The sequence below is a fragment of the Ruditapes philippinarum genome, unplaced genomic scaffold (genome assembly GCF_026571515.1).
Source record: "Ruditapes philippinarum isolate M1 unplaced genomic scaffold, ASM2657151v2 ctg9809_1_1_1_1, whole genome shotgun sequence".
NCBI lineage: Eukaryota > Metazoa > Mollusca > Bivalvia > Venerida > Veneridae > Ruditapes > Ruditapes philippinarum.
The window spans coordinates 26,770-35,502 of record NW_026865828.1 but is presented as its reverse complement, the minus strand read 5'-3'; the positions used below and the strand labels follow the sequence as shown (position 1 = coordinate 35,502).

At 33.0% G+C, this 8,733-nt stretch overlaps 1 long non-coding RNA gene across 1 annotated transcript; it reads right to left on the bottom strand.

The window, feature by feature from the left end:
• Positions 1-748: 748 nt before the first annotated feature.
• On the bottom strand, positions 749-7,394 carry LOC132730455 (uncharacterized). Its single transcript, XR_009625762.1, has 3 exons — positions 7,277-7,394; positions 3,533-3,604; positions 749-814 (listed from the first exon to the last, which is right to left on the bottom strand). It is a non-coding gene; the product is annotated as an uncharacterized LOC132730455 (long non-coding RNA).
• Between the last annotated feature and the right edge of the window lie 1,339 nt (positions 7,395-8,733).

Genomic DNA, 8,733 nt, shown 5'->3' with positions numbered 1-8,733 from the left:
TTAAAAATGAAGAAATTTATGCAAAAATAAAAAAAAAACCGACTGTCTGTACAAGCGGGAATTATAAAAATAAAACAACTGCCTTTCTAACTAAGTTAAACCTTCAATTTGTATTTTAATTAAATATATTTATAATCTTTATGCAATCACTTAATTTAACTTTACAAGATTCACTTTTTGTCTAATGGACTTATAAAAACTATAAAATCAGTAGCAACCTTGATGTCCTTTTATTAAGGTTGCATAAAAAATCAAATACTCTCAGGGGTTTCATTGACTTATTGATATTCATTCTTATTAAATAATGCAAATTGCACATATTCAAACAACAGCAAGTATTAAATAACATAAAATTTTAAAACACAAAAATCTTTGACAGAATGTTCTTAAACCTATTATGTTTTCACTGGTCTTGATATAATCCTCTGTCATGTTAAGAATGGAAAACAAAGTAATTAAATATTCCAAAGTGGGCAGAATATTTCATTTCAATCTCTTCTTTTTTTTTCCCCCAGAACATTTGAAATTGTGTGCAAATTCAACAAATATATATATCTACATAAAAATACGTTTCATCTTTGTTTAATCAAAATGGATAAATGTAAGGGAAAAGTAGCATAGTGGGCAAGGAATCTGCCTCTCAATCTGCCGCAATCATATTATCCAGCCCTACCTGCAGAGGCTATGTTTACTCATGTTTCGGAATGTATTACCTTACTTACATATAAACAATCTACAAACCTGCTGAAAGTTCAAATTGAATCATGCGTTTCCTAGCTTCTTCAACGTGAGCTTCTAAAACGTTTACTCTCTCCTGTATGAAAAGTAAAACATGAAAAACAAATTTTTTCACCATGTCTTACACCGAGGTCTTACATGTATCTATAAGAATGAAAAAGAAACAACTAGATTTTACTGCTGTTTTCACACACACACACACAAAATATTTAGCACTAAATAAGGATTCTATTTCAACTCGCAAATAATTACCAGTTACAAAATCATTAAGACTTTGTGCACCAATTTGGAAACAATTATAGATTAACATAACTCAGTGAAATTGAAAGCTACAAAAAACATAGCTCTCTCTTTAAAATGGATCCCAATATAGCAATAACTGTCTTTGGGAATTAGCTATAATCTTATTACAATATATAAGGGAAATCTGTGTATACACTAAAAGGGAGGAAAAAACTGGAGAAAAAAAATGTTACAATCAACAGACTTATTCTGCTTATTTCAACTGACAAGCCTTGGGTGCACTTGAGGACTAGCCAACCTACATCCAATTTTTTCTATAGATGAAAATTTTCTGTTAGAATAATGACAAAAAAACTTATCAAATAAGTTTCAAGTCTGAATGATAGGTCAGCGTCAATGGTGCAGAAAATTTCAATCTCTTTGCCCAAGTAGCTTTTCAATGATCAGAAAAATACTATTCAATATAATGCAAGTACTGAAGGCCTACAAAAGTACGAACCACAAACAATATATGAATTCTGATCAATATCCAAAATGGCATGGCAACATTTAAAATCCATTTTTAACCAACATATTTAGCCGAAAATCAAGCGTATTTTAAGAACTTTCAGCATGCTTTTTTTCCTAATTTCACAAATACTTTTTTGTCACACATTTTATCACTATTTACCAATAATTAGGTAACTAAAACCAGTTGCAAGAACAATAAGAAAACACTACTGCTTTATCACTTTTAATGAAACAAACTACAGTATATCAATTTTCATTTTGCAATATAGTTTGGTCAAGATTTAATTTTACAACATGGCTAGTAAAGATTCCTAATGATTTTTAAATGGGCTTATGATTGAAAACCATGCATTTACTTCTGTTATCCTTTTTCTAAGCATATTTTTCACACAGATGTGCACATTTTTTAAGCACTTTTAAACGAGAATAAAACCAAATCAAGGACTTTTAACATTTTTCTTTCAAATCTTTTAGCACTTTTCAAGAAAGGGATCAAACTAATACTTTTAAGACTGTGATAAAACACCTGGGGCTGTATTCATAATTATATAAATAACTAGAAATGTGTCCATAGGACACGGGTGCCCCCACCGCGCCACTGTTCTCTCAATCTTTTTACTAAGTCAAGGGAAATAACTCTACAAATACTGGATAAATCCACAAGCGAAACCCCAGGGTGCAAATCTAAAAATATGCTGGAAATCCTTGCCCATAAGGTTTAATACTATGTCAAAATCCTTCTTGAGAAACTTGCGACACAAGTTAAAATTGCAAAAATTTTCAAAGTGAAGGGCAATAACTCTAAAAATACCTAATAAATCCAGACCAAAATACCTGATGCACAACTGCACATGCTGATCAATATTCCTGCTAAAGTTACATGACTCTAGGTCAAATACTTTTTGAGTTACGTGCGACACATGTTGAAAATTGCCAAATTTTACTAAGTCAAGGGGCAATAACTCTGAAAATACTAAAAATATCCAGACGAAAAATACCCAGGTGCACAACTACACATACTGATCAACATTCCTGTAAAGTTTCATGACTCTAGGTCAAATACTTTTTGAGTTTATTAGCGACACAAGTTGAAAATTGCAAAATTTTACTTAGTCAAGGGCAATAACTCTGAAAATACTAAAAAAATATCCAGACGAAAATACCCAGGTGCACAACAACACATGCTGATCAAACATTCCTGTAAAGTTTCATGACTGTAGGTCAAAATACTTTTTTGAGTTACATGTGACACAAGTTGAAAATTGCAAAATTTTCTTAAGTCAAGGCAAGAAACTCTGAAAATGCTAAAAATATCCAGACAAAAATACCCAGTGTGCACAACTACACATTGCTGATCAACATTCCTGTTAAAGTTTTCATGACTGTGTAGGTCAAATACTTTTGAGTTACATGCGACACAAGTTGAAAATTGCAAAATTTTACAAAGTCAAGGGCAATAACTCTGAAAATACTAAAAATATCCAGACGAAAATACCCAGGTGCACAACTACACATGCTGATCAACATTTCTGTAAAGTTTCATGACTCTAGGTTAAATACTTTTTGAGTTACATGCGACACAAAAGTGAACGGACGGACGGACGGAAGGACGGACGGAAGGACGAACGGACGGAAGGACGGACGGACAAGGGTAAATCTAAATGCCCGCCACTAACGTGGGGGCACAATTATTGGCCTTCTAAAGACACTAACAAGCTGTAACATTAACTGGAAATCTGACATGTTATCGTTTCATTATTTAATTTCTAATTGAAGTTTTAGAAATGATCAAAGATAGTATTAATGGTTTATGCAAATTTTGAAATGTATTAAATTGGACTTAAATATCTTAACAGAAAACATTCAGCAGGGTTTTCATTAAGAGGCCGCGGGAGGCCGAAATGCCTGTTTCAAATGTATATTGGGCCACCTAAAACATAGGAGTACACTGTTTTTTTAATATGATAAAACCAAAATGACAGAATCAAGTTCAAAATTGACTGTCTATTACAATGCTGGAATCAGTAAAAAAAACAAATACCCGATACTGTGACCCTTGCTCTTGTTTAGCCTTGGACAATTCTGAAATTCGCCCTTTCTGTTCCTTGACACACTGAAACAGAATAAATAAATCATAACATACAAAACTCAATTAATGATTTAATAACATACATACTGGAAATGAAAGTAATTAGCCATTGCCATCAGCATACAGCTAACTGAGCAATCTAACAATGGAGGCTCTTTACTGTTAGAAGCTCTCAAGTTTTGTAGTTTTGGTACTAAAATCCCTTAACTTTTTTTTTTGCTTTTTTGTTTTGGCAATTAGTTCAGCAATAGTGATGGAAGACAAAATACTACTTTGTTTACAATTTACTAACATTCTCACAAAATATTTCACATTCAACACTATTTTCATCAGATGATCAGGACCTCACTATATCCATTTTTTACAACATTATAAAACTCATGAGTGTTCTTTCAAAGGGACACACAAAAAACTATTTACATGTATTTCAGAGGAATAATGAGCCTTTTAACAAAATTCTCAGCACTGGAAATTATAATTTGGCTTTTTTCTCCTTTTTATTCATTGAGTAAAATGCAGAATTGTAATGCATATGACTGACCATCAATGTACTTTATGTATGTGGGATCTTTAATAAACAAAATGAGCTGCGTCACGACAAAACCAATGTTGTGCGTTTGCGACCAGCATAGATCCAGACCAGCCTGTGCATCTGCGCAATCTGATCAGGATCCATGCTGTTCGCTATCAGTTCCTCTACATGTAATAGGGTTTGTTAGCGAACAGCATGGATCCATGCTGGTCGCAAACTCATTATGTTGGTTTTGTCTTGACGCAGCACAAATGTAAACCATACCACTGTGTGACCTAGAATAAACAAGTTCCAATCAACAATCTATCAAAGGTTATAGCAGGACAATCCACTTTCATAACATATGACAGGGCAGAGTGACAAAAAAAGAAATTAGATCAATTACTGATAAGATGGTGAGAGCTGCTCCATTAGAAATACCAGATCAAAAGATCAAATTAAAGAGTAGGAAAACACTTTTTTTCCTGACAAAATTTCCCCCAACCTTTTTATCTATCTCTCTATCTATACTGTGTTAATGAGGAGGCATTCAACTTAAGATCATTACATGTAACATTCAAGAACGTATAAATCCAGCTTCCATGTGATCTGCATACAGAAAGTACAAATGTTTCTAAAAGTGGTGCTCTCTCTTCAAATAAGTTTCTTTTTACATTTTAAAAGATCTTAATTTTTTGACATTTTTGCCTTTTTTTGGCCAGATTTAAAGTTACACAGACACTGTTTTCATCATAAGACTACTTCTAATTTTTTCTGATGCAGGAAAACCTCAAGAGCTATTCTATGGACTTATTTTAAGCACAAGAGAGTGCCTGAATAAAACCACAAACCTTCTATAAGCAAACTGGACAGCTGCATCACATAAAGAAGACACAGTCCCTTTCAGGATTCATACCCCCAATTATGAAAGGCAGGTCATTCTCAAGTCAGTAAGTTTAACCACCCAGCCTTTGAGGACTTACATATCAAATAATTATGCCTGAACTTTAATATTTCACTTTGATTCCTGTAACCTTTAGAACTCACAGTTGTTTAAATTACTGTATAAAATTCTCACTTTCAAGTCAATTTGTTTATATCACACCAAACAAATGAGAACTAACTGAACAATAACAGAATGTTTTATCAAAATCTAGGATCAAAAGATAACAAATTGGTTTATTAATTCTTAAAGGAACTCCACTGAGGTCCGAAAGCCTAAAAAAGATAAGATTTAGATTTTTCCCATAGATTAGGTGCAACACTTAAAGCAGAAAGGTATTCAAAAGATAATTAAGAGATAATAATACTCCGAAATGAATTGAAATTCGTAATTTGACTAGAAAAATTATTTTCAGTCACATCATGTCAATAAACCTGATTGGTATCCCTTTAAATCTAGTGAGTTCACAGTAGATAAAAAATTACATTTAGCTTAAAAAGAAAAATAGCTGTATAAACAGAAAATTGCCTGCAAGACTTTGGCAAGTACCCCCCCCCCCCCACCAAACTTCAATCTGATATTTCTTAAAACTCCAAAAAACAATGTGACCTTTTAAATATTTTATTCATGCAATATTCATGATTAGGACAAACAAATTTATCTCCAAAGTACTTTTATTTATGGATAATCTATTAAAGTACTTAATTGTTTTTTCAGACAGCACATTGAATTTGATAGAAATAATATCCTAATGTCACTTTGACCCCCATCATGCTGATTTTGTGTAATGGATTTGCCCTGCTCTGAATATGGCACAGTCCATTGAAAGTTTAAGGGATATCAGTATCAAATACAAAATTTAAAGGGACTCGACTCCACTGAGGTTTTTTTTTTACATGACAGGACTTAATGTAATTTTTTGACATAGATTTCATTTCATGATGGTCTACACACCAATAATTTGAGTGCAAAATTTTCAATTATTCGTTGTCTCTGTTTTTCCAGAATAATTATTCTAATTGTGAAAAAATGACACAAAATTGAAAAAATTTAATGTTGCAATGCTTTTTACTCACTCAAATCACCTAAAGAATAGCACAAAAATAGCTTTTTTTATTTACTTTTTAGAATATTTTTTTATTAATCTTCTGCATAATTCTTTCTTTTTAAGTTCCCCAACTGTTCTACAAGTCAAAATTCAATTTTTTTTAAGACTTTGGATCTCAGTGGAGTTCCTTCAAGTATAAGTAGTATACAGGCTAAAATCCACAGATGTCCAGACTGGCCTAGCTCTTAAAGGCAGCTAAAGTCCTATCACTTATTAGCATCATAAGGGCTAAGAAAGCTAGAAATACTAGGAAGTGAATTTTTATCTTATTTACTGCAACACATCAAATATTTTAGATATTAGTCCATAAACAAAGGTGATAGTTATTGTTTGTTAATTTTAACACATTTTTGGTTATATGCCATCAGTCAGTCCATCTAGATGACTAATAAGAAAATACCATTTTCTCTGCAAGAGATCTATTACTAATCCCATGTGATTTCTAAGGTTAAGTACAATGTACACAATTTATACTACCAAACTCCTGAGGAATAAACATTCTTTATCATGCAGAAATCATTCAACATAATTCCATTTAAAACAAGAGCTGCTGGTTGGACAGTGTGCTTGACTATTCTCAGTGCTTGATTGTAAAACAAGAGCCTGGATAATGTTGAATTTTCTAAATTCAAAAAAATGCCATAATTCCATCAAAATCCATGTTAGAGTTATGGACATACGACAGTGACCTCCAATTTTATTCTTTATTAAGTATGCACTTTTTTAAGTGTGTAAAATTACAACCCATTCCCTTTAATAGTTTTGGAAAAAGCAGCTTGCATGCAGAAACTTGACCAAAGTGTGACAACAGTGCCTGGGTGAGTACAATAGCTCTCCCTATTCTTTAAATGTTTGTTTGTTTAATTGGGGTTTACGTTCCACCGACACATTATAGGTTATATGGTGACGTTCCTGCTTTACTGGTGGAGGAAGACCTCAGGTGCCCTTCCATGAATTATTTCAGGCACGAACGGGTACCTGAGTAGAACCAACGACATACAGTAAGCTAGCTAGATAGCTTCCTCACATGAAAGAATCCAAAGTCTCTGTTGGGATTCGAACCCACAGTGGTGAGGGGCAAGTGGTTTGAAGTTTTCTCTAAATAGTCAAGCTATTAAAGTAGATAAGACTTACAGAAGTTAGTTCTGAGATCATTTCACTGGATTTTTCATCTTTTTTCTGTGCAGAAAATAATGCTGCTTTGTTGGAAGCATTCTCTTCACTTACTGTCTCAAAGGCAACCTTCAGCTGTGCAAGAAAACAAACATTATGTCCTTGAAACATTTTCATTATTCAGAATTCTGATTCAATTACGTTTTCCAAAGATTTGATAATAATTATTTCTGACAAAATCAACACTTTCATATATAAGATGCAGTTACAACAAGTGTATGAGGTTTCATTGCCATATTATACTCACCAGCAAACCAATTAATTTAAAGAAAATGTTCTGAGAGTATTGCAAGTTCTAGTGTTTTACATTAAGTGAAATAAAGCTGGAGAACACATTTATTTAATAGTATGCAGTGATATAGACAAATTAAAGCAACTGGCATTGTGGCATTTAAGCTGTGAAATACCTGAAGTTCATCACCAAATTAATGAATCTTAAAGCATTATTTAACTTGACAAGTGACCCAAGAATAACCAGTTATACAACAAATATGTCTGACTTTTATGGCATGACTAGTCTGGAACTAATCTAAACAAGTTGCTCATTTAACAACATATATCCTGGCAATAATAGTCAATGTGCAGACATTTTACTGTATTTCTTTCTAAAGAGCCACAGGTTTTTTCTTTCTTTTTGGTTAGCTTTTATGTATAGCAAACACTTTAAAGGTTATTCTTAAATGAAGGCCCCTCTTAACACTGTAAAGGTTATATGGCAATGTTGGCCCCTATTAACACTGAAATTGCTATATTGCAATGTTGGTCCCTTCCAACATTGTAAATGTTATACAGCAATGTTGGTTAAAGGTTATATGGCAATGTTGGCCCCTTCAAACACTGTAAATGTTAAATGGCAATATTTGACCCTTTAAACACTGTAAATGTTATATGGCAATGTTGGCCCCTTCCAACACAATAAATCTCATATAGCAATGGTGACCCCATTCAATGCTGTATAGGTTATATGGCAATGTTGGCCCCATTCAAAACTGTAAAGATAATATGGCAATGTTGGCCCTTTCCAACACTGTAAACATTATATGGCAATGTCAACCCCTTTCAACACTGTAAATGTTATAATATTATGCCAATGGAGGTTCCATAAAGTGGTAGATATGCCATCTTAAATAATTTAACCATTTCTTAATCCATTATATGAATGTTATCCCTTTACAAAAGTTGGCAGCCTTTTTTTAAAAAAAACTTGGAATGTTACCCAATAGGAAGGCGAGCTCTTACATTCTGCTGTTTTGTCAGTCTTATTAATGTACAGTGTGATGGAAAAAAAGCCAAATCTGTATGCCTCCATCCCCACCCCACCCCCTATAAAGTAGGCTTCATTTAATGCAGACTAGCAGATCTTCATACAAAATTTAAAAATCTCAAAACGCAGTGTCATGTATTAAATGGAAAAACCA